At 53.0% G+C, this 13,793-nt stretch overlaps 1 pseudogene; it reads left to right on the top strand.

The window, feature by feature from the left end:
• The first annotated feature begins 5,046 nt into the window (after positions 1–5,046).
• On the top strand, positions 5,047–11,839 carry LOC148774097 (syncytin-1-like; annotated as a pseudogene).
• The last annotated feature ends 1,954 nt before the right edge of the window (positions 11,840–13,793 follow it).

The following is a 13,793-nucleotide window of genomic DNA, read 5'->3' as shown; positions in this document are numbered from 1 at the left end:
CCAAGGGGGTCTCTGGAGTTCCCTTAAGGCCAAAAATCAGCCCTCATTACCCTGTCAATTTGGAAAATTGACCCGCATACACTCATTCCTCACAATGCCTCAGTGCCCGATGGCACTCCTAGGGAGAGATTTGTTATCCAAATTGGGGGTCTTTATTACCATACCCCTCTCAATGCAGTCTCTATATTCTGCATCAGATGGCACCTGGACCGCCCTATCCCTCACCCCTGACCTTCCCTTGGATCTACTCGCCTTAGACCCCCAAGTGTGGGACACTGATCACCCATCCATAGCCAAACATCATCCCCCAGTCCACATTACCCTAAAAGATCCCTCAACTATAATCATCCAACAACAGTACTCTCTCACCCGGAGGCCCACAAGGGACTTAAGTCTATCATAGACTGTCTTCCTCAAGCCTCTTAATTCCTCCCGTCTTCCTCAAGCCATCTTAATTCCTACCCATTCACCACACAACACCCCTATTCTGGTAGTACGGAAGGGACCAAACTCTTGGAGACTGGTCCAGGATCTGCGAAAAATCGATGGGGCTGTCATGCCAACATTCCCAGTAGTCCCTAACCCTTACACCCTTCTGTCCACCATACCGCCGACTGCAACCCTCTTCACTGTATTAGATCTCAAAGACGCCTTTTTCACCATCCCCCTCCACCCCCTCTCCCAACCCCTTTTCGCCTTTACCTGGCCAGACCCTGAGACTCATGTTTCCCAACAACTAACATGGACAGTTCTCCCACAGGGGTTCAGAGATAGTCCCCATTTTTTGGGGCAGGCTTTACAAAACAACCTACAGACACTCAACCTAGCCCCAGGTCATCTCCTCCAATACATAGATGGCCTCCTCCTTTGTAGTCCAACCAAAAGCTCTGCCTCCAACATACTGCCAAACTCCTTGGGGCCCTGGGATCCTGGGGTTATCGGGGCCCCAATCCAAGGCCCAAGCAGTACAGACAAACGTCACCTACCTGGGACTCTCCATATCCCACCAACAGAGAACTATTCCCCCAGATAGAATCCAGGCCTTAATTAACTGTCCACTTCCAAAAACAAAAAGGGAACTCCTGTCTATCCTCGGCCTCCTAAACTTTTTCCGTATCTGGATCCCTAACTTCTCCCTCATTGCAAAGCCGCTCTCTGAGGCAACTAAAGGATGTCTGGGTGAGCCCCTCTTTAACCCCGCCTCGCTGGCCAATCCTCTTCACCAGCTCACCCAGAGCCTCCTCTGAGTGCCCACTCTCCACCTGCCAGATCACACCAGACCCATTCTTTCTCTTTGCCCATTCCAACCAGGGATAGGCCCTGGGACTTCTATGCCAGCGGGCCAGAGACACCTGGGCTCCCATAGCCTATCTATCAAAACAGCTTGACACGGTGACCACGGGCTGGCCTCCCTGCATACAGGCCATGGCTGCTATCGCAGCCCTCACAGCCGAAGCAAATAAACTCTCAAGGCATGCCCCTTTAACAATCTGTTCTCCACACACCTCCCGAGACTTACTACCACATCGGGCTTTCTTCTCCCTTCCCCCTTCCAGGGTGCAGGCCCTACATGCCTTTCTGCTCGACCCTCAGCTCTCATTCTGCCCCTGCTCTCCCCTTAACCCCGCCAGCTTATTACCCACGTCCTCTACAACAGACCCCTCCTGCGTAGCTGCAGCCTAACAGTAGAGCTTACCCAAAACCCCTTCCAACATTTAACAGATCAGCCCATCCTAGACTCAGACACTCCACACTGGTTTATTCATGGCAGTTCTCAAAAATGCCCACCCTTTGCAGCAGGATATGCCATCATCCAGGGGGACCTTCGTCACAATCATGGAACCCAGACAATTGAAGCTTCACCTCTGCCACCTCACACCACCTCCCAACAGGCAGAACTGATAGCCCTCACCAGAGCTTTCAGTTCAGTTCAGTTCAGTTGCTCAGTCGTGTCCGACTCTCCGCGACCCCATGAATCACAGCACGCCAGGCCTCCCTGTCCATCACCAACTCCCGGAGTACACTCAAACTCATGTCCACAGAGTCGGTGATGCCATCCAGCCATCTCATTCTCCGTCGTCCCCTTCTCCTCCTGCCCCCAACCTTTCCCAGCATCAGAGTCTTTTCTAGTGAGTCAACTCGTCGCACGAGGTGGCCAAAGTATTGCACTTTCAGCTTTAGCATCAGTCCCTCCAATGAATATCCAGGATTGATCTCCTTTAGAATGGACTGGTTGGATCTCCTTGCAGTCTAAGGGACTCTCAAGAGTCTTCTCCAACACCACAGTTCAAAAGCATCGATTCTTCGGCGATCAGCTTTCTTCACAGTCCAACTCTCACATCCATACATGACCACGGGAAAAACCATTGCCTTGACTAGACGGACCTTGGTTGGCAAAGTAATGTCTCTGCTTTTTAATATACTATCAAGGTTGGTCATAACTTTCCTTCCAAGGAGTAAGCGTCTTTTAATTTCATGGCTGCAATCAGCATCTGCAGTGATACACTGTTTCCACTGTTTTTCCATCTATTTCCCATGAAGTGATGGGACCAGATGCCATGATCTTTGTTTTCTGAATGTTGAGCTTCAAGCCAACCTTTTCACTTTCCTCTTTCACTTTCATCAAGAGGCTTTTACTTTGGCTAAAAATCTAAGGGTTAACATCCACACAGACTCCAAATATGCCTATAACATACTACACTCAAACATCCTAATATGGAGAGAAAGAGGTTTCCTAACCCAAAAGGGATCCCCCATCATTAATTCAGACCTGATCCACAAACTTCTAGAGGCAGCACTCTTTCCAAACAAAGCCGCCATCCTCCACTGTTGCTGCTGCTGCTGCTGCTAAGTCGCTTCAGTCATGTCTGACTCTGTGCGACCCCATGGACTGCAGCCTACCAGGCTCCTCCGTCCATGGGATTTTCCAGGCAATAGTACTGGAGTGGGGTGCCATTGGCTTCTCCGATCCTCCACTGTAGGGGACATCAAAAGGAAAGTCTCATATCAGCCTACAACAATGCCGCAGACCAGAAGGCAAAGGAGATAGCCCTGTCCCATCCCTCCCTCCAGTCCCCTGTCATCTTAGCCCTGACTCCATCCAACCCTCCCACCACCAGAGAAATCCTCTCTCATCTACACTCACGCTTTCATCCCTTGTCCAAGACACTCCAACAGTTCCTCTGTAATCACTTCCCCATATCCACTGCTGACCAACAATATTTAGATAATCTTGTCTGCTGTCAGACATGTCAATGTACTAATCCCAATTCCAACCTTAAACCTACATCCTTTCCAACCCATCAGATGAGAGGCAGCCTCCCAGCACAGGACTGGCAGATAGACTTTACTCATATCCCCCCGGTTCGGAGAGTCAGATAGCCCCTGGTCCTTGTGGACACCTTTTCGGGATGGGTAGAAGCATTTACCACTATAAACAAAAAAGCCCACACTGTGGCCCAAATCCTCCTCACAGAAATTATCCCCAGGTTTGGCCTACCTTCATCCCTACAGTCTGATAATGGCCTGGAATTTACGTCCAAGGTCACCCAACAACTTGTCCAATTCTTACAGAAACCCTGGAAATTTCACATTCAATATGGTCCCCAGTCCTCAGGAAAGGTAGAAAGGAGGAATAGAATAATCAAAGAAACTCCTACCAAACTAGCCCTTGAGGTATATCTGGATTGGACTAAACTTTTGCCAATTGTTCTCCTCAAAGTGCGGGCTTTGCCCAGAAAGCCCATGGGGCTGAGCCCCTTTGGGGTGATGTACGGAAGGCCCAGGCTCCCTCCTGGACTCCCCCTGAACCTCCACCCATACCAAGCTTCCTACACTCCCCTCTGCTGGCAGAACTCCGTGATGCCCTCTGGAAATACATCAACCACAGCTTGCCCGCCCTGCCCCCAGCCCCCTTGCCCCCTTTATAAATTGGGGACATGGTCTACCTGCCTGATAATCCCCAGGGTGACCTAACTCCAAAGTGGCAGGGACCATTCAAAATCATCCTCCTTACCCCGACTGCAGCTAAACTCGAGAAGGTCACCTCCTGGGTATACCTCTCCTGCCTAAAACGGGTCACCTCCGATCCTGGGCTGCTCTCCTTAACTGACCCCTCTCAGGGCCCACCTCCTTAAAATTCACCCGGCGACAAACCTCTGTCAACCATCCAAGAAGACCCTGAATGACCTGGACTCTCTTCAACCTGCAACTGTTCCTGACCCAACTACCACCAGACCTCTGGACCAGCGCCCCGACAGGAACCTCCCTCGAAGAGCTGACCACGCTGGTGTCTCAGCTGTGGCTGCAGGGAACCTTCCACAACCTGACTCCAGACGAAGCTGATTTCTTCACTCTCATTCTCTACATCATTCTTCATCCTAATGAACATGCTTCCTTCTCAGATTCAAGCTACCACAAAACTCGGGGCCTTCCGCCCTCGCCCTGACTGGCCTCTCCCCGTCTACTATAACTGCGCTCTGAATCTCAGTCCTTGCCATCGGCCTAGTAGCTGTCTCCCCGCAGGACTGGCCACCCATCCTGCGTCTCTCCGTCGGTATCGCTACGTTGTTGGCTGTGTTCTACTCCTAGGGTGTTTCCTCCGCACTGCCTGACTGACAGACCCATGACTCAGACATTTATTCCTGTGTTCATTCCTCATGTTATAATACAGCTCCAAGAGCAGGCACCATGAACTTCGGCGGGGGACGTCCAAACCCCTACTCGCTGTTGAAGTGCAGAAGAGAGGGGGTTTCGTGAGCACCGGCCATAAGCCAAATGGAAGAAACATGTTTCTCTCCCATTTCCCACTGGCGGTACTCAGATGGGGGCGGGTACTAGATCAATACCGGGAAAAGAAATAAGAACAAGCCATAAAGAACGTAATTTCCTGGTTACAGGCGACCCCTGAGCCTCACAAACGCTAGACCTCCTTTCCCAATTACGGCCTGTCCTAAAACCTCCCTCTGGCAACCAACACCTTACCCGCCTTCTCAGCTCTTCCTTCCAATTCTTCCAGTACACACAACACACACCCCAGCGTTGGATATGCTTGTCACTGTCTCCCTCACCGCACATAGCAATTCCCTTACCCTCAACCTGGCTGTCACAGGGCAACTCTACCTCCCCTCCCCAACAAAAATCCCCATACAACCCATTGGGCCAGTCTCTGACAATGTCCATCTCTCAGCCTCTTCAAACCTAACCTGTATCAACTACTCTAGTCCCAACTACACTGGTCTGACAAACTCTGCCCCCTCCTTCTGCCCCACTTGGGTTCTCTGGAACAGCACAAACAATTGCACCAACCCGGGAATCTTCGTTCTCTGCAGGACCTACACATATTCATGTCTTCTCCTGGACCCCGCTAGACCTTGCATCTTGGTCTTCCTGACCCCGGGTCTAACATTCCTCAAGGAAGAAGAGATAGAATAAACAGTCTACCCCCAAGGGGAACTTTCCACAGGAAAAGACGAGCTGTCATAGCCCACCTCCTGATTGGGACTGGCAGAGCAGCAGTCCTAGGCACCGGGATTGGGGGCATCTCGACCGCGGCCCATTTCTACTGCAAGCTGTCCCGAGAACTTAATGAGGATATGGAGCAGGTAGTGGAGTCCTTCGATTCTGTCCAAAAAAAATTAACTCATTAGCTTCTGGGGCCATACAAAATAGGCGCGCCCTGGACCTTCTTACCACGGAAAAAGGAGGGACCTGCCTTTTCCTAGGAGAGTACTGCTGCTACCTTGTTCATGAAACAGGCATAGTCCAGGGCAGAGGCAGAGAACTTGGAGACAGAATTGACGCCGCAGAAAAGAGTTACAGAACCTTTACACTCCCCAAAACCCATTCCAGCAGGCCCTCCCTTGGTTGCACCCTGTCTCGGGATCACTGGTATTGTCATTTTATTCCCCTTACCGGGACCCTGTCTCTTTAATCTCTTTCAAAGGTTTCTCTAAGAATGGATTTGGGCCGTCTCTGAAGACCAGGTCCAGACCATTCTTCCCGAGAGCCTCACCCCGATCTCAGGAAAAGGAGACCCTGGGCCCTAGGACGATCCTCCGTTCCAGACCCAGAACCGCCGCCCCACCGCCTCCCCTATCCAGCAGGAAGTAGCCAGAGAGATACGGTGCCCTTTTCCCCATTTTTTATGATTTCAGGGTCTGGAATGAAGGCGTCTTTGGGCCTGGAAAAGAAAACAACGGTCTCAAAGGCCCTTGCTGAATCATCTAACTTCAGGGAAAACAAAACCGAACTTTAAGTCCCGCCCTGATGCTCTGGGCTGGTTGCATCTACCTGGGACTTATCACCCTCTGCCCAGAAACCTCCCATCCCCTGTTCAACTACAAATCCCATCTCAACTAAAGATTACCCAAAACATCCTGCCTGATTAATGTTTCCCTTATCGCTTCCACAGACCTCCCTTTAAATATGAAGCCTCCCTGATCCTTTGCGCTCTCAGCCTGGTCATTGGTTAGGCTGACTGTTGCCCTTCCTTGCCCGAATAAAGGTAACCTACCTGCGTTGAGGTGGTCTCTCCTTCTTTTCTGCCTCGGCCCAAACTATACCTTACACATGGTCCCTCTACTTGAACTTCCTTGGCTGTTGAGGGTCAGATGCCTACAGGCTGAGCCCTGGGCTCTGCCCATTCAACACGGCTTGTCTGCTGAGGCTGGGAGGGGGCCTGGTGCTCCCAAACTATGGTGTGTGTGTGGGCCCTTCCCGGGCTGGCCTCCACTCCCACCTGTGCAGGCCTCTGGGTTTGGCCTTAAGTGCTAAAAGGAACTAATTAAACCCTTGGCAACTCTTGCTTTGTTTCTTAATCACTAACTTTGTGCTGACAGAAGCAGTTTATTCCAGATTATTCTTAAAGGGGGCAAACCCTTTTCCTACCGAACATTTTAAATACAATTACATGGAAGAGAGTGATTTTAAAATACACTTCACTAAGCACATCCCTTCTTAAAAAACACTTTTATAGCATTTGAGATGGGCCTTACAGATATGATCTCATTTAGACCTCACACTCACCCTGTTGTTATCACCCCCATTTTTTAGTGAGAGGTGCCCACAGGGTTATCAACCTGCTGGCGGGCAGCTAGTGGGGGGACAGAGCCAGGATTCAAGCCCAGGCCACCTGGCTGCACAGCCTTGGGGTTCAACCCTAGAGCCAGTAGCCTCCTTGGAAACATCGCCCTTGGGCAGCTGGCCTCAGAGTGGAGCCCTTGGGGGCTGCCCACCCTATGACTGTCTACTGGGCCTTTAGTCACAAGCTCCAGGCCCTCTGCAGGAGCAAGCCTTGCCCCAGTCTGGTTTCTGGCCCACGATCCAAGCTGGGGAGCCCCATAACAGGCAGTTAGGCATTATTGCATTTGGCTTTGAGTAAAAAAGTCAGGGGACTTGGCAGGCAAAGAAGGCAATGCTCTCAATTCCTGGCACAAAGCAGTTTATGTGCCTACCTATTAACTAGGGCTGGAAGGCAGGGTTGGCGGGGGGTCCGGAGCTGTGGGGTGGAGGGTGCTCAATCGGATGAGGCCCCAGGGCAGCCTGCTTGATTCACTTCCTTTGAACCTAGTTCAGCATTGTCCTTCTCCTGAGCTGCTGGAGAGGGTGAGAAAGAGTGAGAGGACCCAGGTGGACTGAGGATTCAGGATGCACCCGGGTGCTAACTAGACCCCACCTCACGGCCTTTGCACTTGCTGTCCCTTCTGGTGGACCACCCTTGCCCCAGATACCCATATGGCTCACCCTTTCACTCTCTTCTAGTCTCTGCTTAAATGTCATCTCCTCAGAGAGGAGCTGCCCTAGCCACCCCATTTAAAATAAGACACATGCCCAGGCCTCTAGCCTCTGGTGTTGCTTTTTCTTCATAAATGCTATGAAAACACTATATGCACTGAGAAGGCACTGGCAAGCCACTCCAGTACTCTTGCCTAGAAAATCCCATGGACGGAGAAGCCTGATAGGCTGCAGTCCATGGGGTCGCTACGAGTCAGACATGACTGAGCAACTTCACTTTCACTTTTCACTTTCACACATTGGAGAAAGAAATGGCAACCCACTCCAGTGTTCTTGCCTGGAGAATCCCAGGGACGGGGGAGCCTGGTGGGCTTCCGTCTGTGGGGTCGCACAGAGTCGGACACGACTGAAGTGACTTAGCAGTAGCAGCAGAAACTGAATCCAACCATTTGTTGTACTTGAGTCTTTACACCTGGGTTTCTGACAGCCGTGTTCTGTTTTAGAAGAAGTACAGACATTTTCACCAACGGGTGCAAAAGCATGTTGTTGCTGAATACTTACCAGTAAACTTAGGGCCTGATTGGAAAGACAGGCAAAAAGCAGCAGGAAAGCCACTTCCCCACCCCCACCCCCCAACACACACACACGCACGCATGCACACAGACGCGCACGCACATGCGCACGCACACACACGCGCACATACGCACACACGCACACAACTTGCAGCACACAGAGCTAGGTTGGGGTGGAGCAGAGCAGGGGTGCAGAGAAGACGCTTCTCTGGCGCAGGGGTTCAGGCAGGGCTTCCTGGAGGAGGCGGTACCTGGGCTGAAGCTCAGAGGTTGCAGCTGTGAGCCTGGTGAAGGGCAGGAAGCTGCAGGAGGAAGAGGGGAGGGAGGGAGAGGTAGAGAGACTGGGGCTTGGAGCTGTGGCCCTGGCGACCCGAAGATTGAGCGAGGCTTCTCTGCAAACCTGCTGGGGGAAAATCAATACCTAGTCGGGTTCCCCAGACTCCGCGTCTGAGCACCATGTTCAGAAACTCCGGAACAAAGCAGGCTTCTCAAACCTCACTGAGGGAGCAGGAGGCTGCCACGACCCCCTGCGGAGGGGAATTAGCAATGCCTTTCAAAATTAAAAATGGCTGGACAGGACTGAGCGACTTCACTTTCACTTTCCCCCCGCGTTTCCCTGCGGGGCTGGGTGGCTCTGCCCTCTTCAGCCTCAGATGGGGTGGACGCCCTCCCCAGTAACTGCCCTCGCCTGCCTGCCTGCCCGCCTGGTGTCCAGGCCCTGGTCTCCCTCCCCCTGTGGCCTCCTGTCCGTCTGCTGCTTCCTCTGCACTCTGCGGCCACCCCAGCCATCCCCCTGTTTTCTGACAGCCTCTTTCTCCCACCCCCAGCCTTGACCCGGGCCGTCCACTTCCCACCTGCCAGAGCCCTGCTTCTCATTCAGGTCACACCCCCCCCCCCCCAGCCATTCCCTCCCTGCAGCCTCGGTCAGAGCCTCGCTTCTGTAATAGTCACCAGGAGGACCGACTTTAGAAAGGGTGGCAAGGAAGCACACGGGGCTAAGAACCGAGAATAGGGAACTTCCTGGTGCTCCAGTGGCTAAGACTCCACACTCCCAATGCAGGGCGCCCGGGTTCGATCCCTGATTCCCAATGCAGGGCGCCCGGGTTCGATCCCTGATCAGGGAACTATGAATAGATTCCACATGCAGCAACTAAGACCCAGGGCAGTCAGATAAAGAACCTGAAAGAAAGGTCTGGACCAAGAGGGCCAACCGACCGAGGAGAGCACAGCGGGTACCTCCCAGCCCCATCTATCCTCAGGTTGGGGGATCGGGGGAAGGGGTGAAGGGGAGGGGCTGGAGTTACTGGGAAGGAAACGGCTGGGGGTGGCAGGAAGGTTCTAAGAAGACCGCGCGCTTTGTGGAGGGAGGAGGTTAGATCTGATGGGACTCAGTGAGCAGGTGGGGTATGGATCAGAGCCGTGGGGAAGCGAGGGGGATGTTGAGGTGATGAGTGGAGGCCCCTAGAGCAGCCTTCCTTTGATTGCCTGGGCCAGCTCCAGGAGGCAGTGGCTCTCAGGGGTGGGGAGTTTTGATCAAGGGATTTCTCCCAATCAAGGAGCAGGCAGCACAGGGAGCAGGTCAGCACTGTGTATGCGGCTTGTTTACACTCAGATTACTGTCGGGCTTCCCAGGTGGCTCAGTGGCAACGTAAGAGACTTGGGTTTGATCCCTGGGTGGGGAAGATCTCCTAGAGGAGGGCATGGCAACCCACTCCAGTATTCTTGCCTGGAAAATCCCATGGAAAGAGGAGTCTGGTGGGCTATGGTCCGTAGGGTCATACAGAGTCGGACACGACTGAGTGACTTAGCATGCAGGCACAGACCACTGTCAGCGGCTATACAGAAGCTGTTAGGAGGATTTGGGTGGCTAGAGGATGGGATGGAGGCCAAGGAGACTTTTCTGGGCCATGTTGCACAGCTTGGGTTGCAGTATCTTAGTTCCCCATCCAGGGATTGAACCCCTGCCACCTACAGTGAAAGCACGGAGTCCTAACCACTGGACCCCCAGAGAATTCCCCCAAGGAGCCTTCTTAACAAACATTTTATTATAAAGCTTTTCAAGCGTACAGAAAGGGTGAAAGAATTCAATGGAGAACGCCCATCTATCCACCACCTAAATTCTGCAATTGTCTCCCTAGGTTGACTTCATCTCACATCTTCACACTCACCCAACCATCTTGTTTTTAGCTGTGTTTCTGAGTTGCAAACTTCAGTATATTTCACCCCTTACACTTGTGCTTGAGTGTCCTTAACAAGAGCTCAGTATTTGTTTACAGTTCTTTTTGTGTTTGTTAGCGCTGTTTAGAGATAATATTTACATAAAGCAAAATTCACAAATCTTAAGTAGATCATTCCTTGAGCTCTGAAAAATGTATGCACCTGGGTAATCCAGTCTCTATCAAAATAAAGAACATTACATCACCCTAGAAATTTCCCTTGTGTCTGCCCCAGAGAATCTCCTCGAGACTCTTCACCATACATCTTGTGTATGACTGATGTTCACCGTTCTCTGTCTTTCCCTGGGGCACGTGTCTGCCCAGAAGAAGGCTACGTTCCCCAATCTTCCTTGTAAATTGGTATGGTTATGTGATGAAGTTCTGGTCTACGGAGTGTGAACAGAAACGTCATGAGGCAGCTTCTAAAAGCCTTCCTTAGGGGACTTCCCTGCTGGTCCAGTGGCAAAGACTATGCCCCCAGTGCGGGGGGCTGCGGTTTGATCCCTGGTCAGGGAACTAGATTCCATATGCTGCAACCAAGACCCAGCACAGCTAATAAATAAATATTTTTTTAAAAAGTAAATCAGAATACAAGACTAAGCAGAAAATATTAAGCAGAAGTTGTGCTGTGACTGGTCCCTCTCACCCCGGCAGAGAGGTGATGAAGCTGTGGCTGGCTCTATTAGTTGCTACCGAGAATGGATGCCACAGCAGAGGCCCAAATTAAAATGGGCTTAAAAAGATAGAAATATATTTCTCTGTGTGTGAAATCCTGAACCAAGCCAATACCGTGCGTTTGTGGCCAGCTTCCCCTCGCCGGGTATTGCACGTCACGCAGGATGGCACAGGGCTTCGCACCTGAGGTGGCCACAGGGTGCTGGCGCCTTCCAGGAGGCGTAGGTCCCCCTCTGGTCCACATCCTGGGAAGCCCTCTGGGCAGGGGCCTCTCCCGCCCGAGGCAGACCCTTCCGCATGTGGGTGTCTCCAGCACCCGACCTCTCAGGACCAGCTCCCCTGCCTGCACTTGCGGGCTGGCTCCAGGCTGCCTCCTCCAACCCCAGACAACTCTCTCAGGCCCCCAGGGCCCTTGTCCTAGGGTTGCAGGGATGTGGGGAAGTCTCCTTATCTGGTCCCCCAGCAGGCTATCGACTGGACTCCTGCTTTCTTGCTGCCATTCGGTGATGCTGACACATCAAACCTTAATCTTCTCAGGCCAGCCGCACTCGGAGCTGTCGGATGCCGCAGACGCTGTCCCTGCAGGCGTCCCTGTGGACCCCAGCTATCACCATTCCCCTGCCCCTCACCCCCCCAGCCTAGCTGGAGCAGCCTGAGCCTCGGCTAATGGCTCTCGTGCTGGGGCCAGGAGAGGGGCTGTTTGTCTGGCAAAACCAGCCCTTTTAAGGGCTCTTTTAATCACTCTTGGGGAACTTCCCTGGTGGTCCAGTGGCCAAAGCTCCATGCTTCCAGGGCAGGGGGCCTGGGTTCGGTCCCTGGTCAGGGAACTAAATCCCACATGCCACAGCTAAGGACCCTGCAGGCCACAAGGAAGACCGAAGATCCTGCGGGCTGCAACTACAACCCTGTGCAGCCAAATAAATACATATTTCATTTGGAGGCTCCTCCAAAGCATTGCTCTTGGAGCTGGGGACTGTTGTCAGAATGGCAACAAGAATTTTAGTAATAGTAATATTATTATCAGAGTCATTGGGATATTGTCATTATCATTATTATTAGAGCTGTGCTGTGTGTGTGCTCAGTCGCTTCAGATGTATCCAACTCTTTGCGACCCCCTGGACTGTAGCCCGCCAGGCTCCTCTGTCCATGGGATTCTCCAGGCAAGAATACTGGAGCGGATTGCCATGCCCTCCTCCAGGGGATCTTCCTGACCCTGGGATCATACCCACATCTCCTGCATTGGCAGGTGGGTTCTTTACCACTAGTGCCACCTGGGAAGCCCCATGGTTAGAGCGACTGCTTTCTAAAATACCTGCCAGATGAAGATGCCTCTCTGAGGACAGGAGTTATTTGATCCTCTTTTACAGATGAAGAAACTGAGGCTCAGAGGTGTTAACAGACGCTCCCAAGGGTTGGAATCCAGGTCCAAAGCTGCTCTGCAGCTGAGTCCTTACCAAAGTCAGGAAACAGCCTGGAGTCCAGGCCAGCTTGGGCACTCACCGCTTGTGTGACCGGGCATGCCCTCTACCTTGCCTGTCTCAGTTTCCGCACGTGTAATGTGGGAGTGAGGATGGCTGGAACACAGCGACATGACGGAGCCCTCCTCGGCCTCTGTGACACTCCCGTCCGTCTGCTGTTCAGGGCAGGGCCTCTTCAGGGCCTGGGTCCCCAGGGCCTGCGTGCTGATAGACAGACATACCTTGCAGGGACCCAAGCGGGGAAGGGGGCATCATGGGGGATCCTTAGGGTGGGCTGGGGAGGACGAACAGGGGGTGAAAACAGGGATGGTGTGGTGTGTCGTGGGGAGTAGGATGGGACAGAGCTCTGAAGAAGCTGGAGTGAGTGAGTGAAGTCGCTCAGTTGTGTCCGACTCTTTGCGACCCCATGGACTGTAGCCTACCAGGCTCCTCCGTCCGTGGGATTCTCCAGGCAAGAGTACTGGAGTGGGTTGCCATTTCCTTCTCCAGGAGATCTTCCCAACCCAGGGATCAAACCCAGATCTCCCTCATTGGAGGCAGACACTTTACCATCTGAGCCACCAGGGAAGAAGCTGGAGTGGTGAGAAATTGGGGCAGAGAGGGGGACAGTTTCCGAGCAGGGCGGAGGGCCCAGGCAGCCTTGAGGGGGTGGTCCTGGTGGCACGCCACACAGCCGCAGGGGCCACAACCCTGGGGTTTGGCTCCCATGTGAGCCTCTGTTTAGCAGGGGATCTCGGTCCTGGTTGGCTGCCCACACCCTCACTTGCCTTCTCCACCACCCCAGGCTCCTCCCGCCCCTCCACCCCAACGGGCACGCAGGGTGGGGTGGGGGTGGGCAATGGGCGACGGGACCCAGGACCTCGAATTACAGAGGAACCTGTCCGCCCCCAGCGCCGCCTTCCGGGTGGGGGCAGGGGCAATTCAGAGAGCAAACTCTAGGCTGTTTACCCAGTGGAGCGGCTCCGGGAGCTTATTTACTTTTATGCAATTCCAGGAGGGGGACAAAATGAGCAGGGGGCCTCCAGGGGCCTCAGCAAACAGAGAAGAGGCGTGTGAGTGTGAACCGATTCTGTCAGCAGGCTCAGCGCCTCCGGGAAGCTGTTGGCATGCACAGCGGG

This window comes from Moschus berezovskii, chromosome 23 (genome assembly GCF_049115385.1).
Source record: "Moschus berezovskii isolate FMDL1 chromosome 23, NW_MosBer_1.0, whole genome shotgun sequence".
In the NCBI taxonomy this organism is placed as follows: domain Eukaryota; kingdom Metazoa; phylum Chordata; class Mammalia; order Artiodactyla; family Moschidae; genus Moschus; species Moschus berezovskii.
The sequence above is the reverse complement of the archived record's forward strand: the minus strand, read 5'-3'. Positions and strand labels throughout refer to the sequence as shown.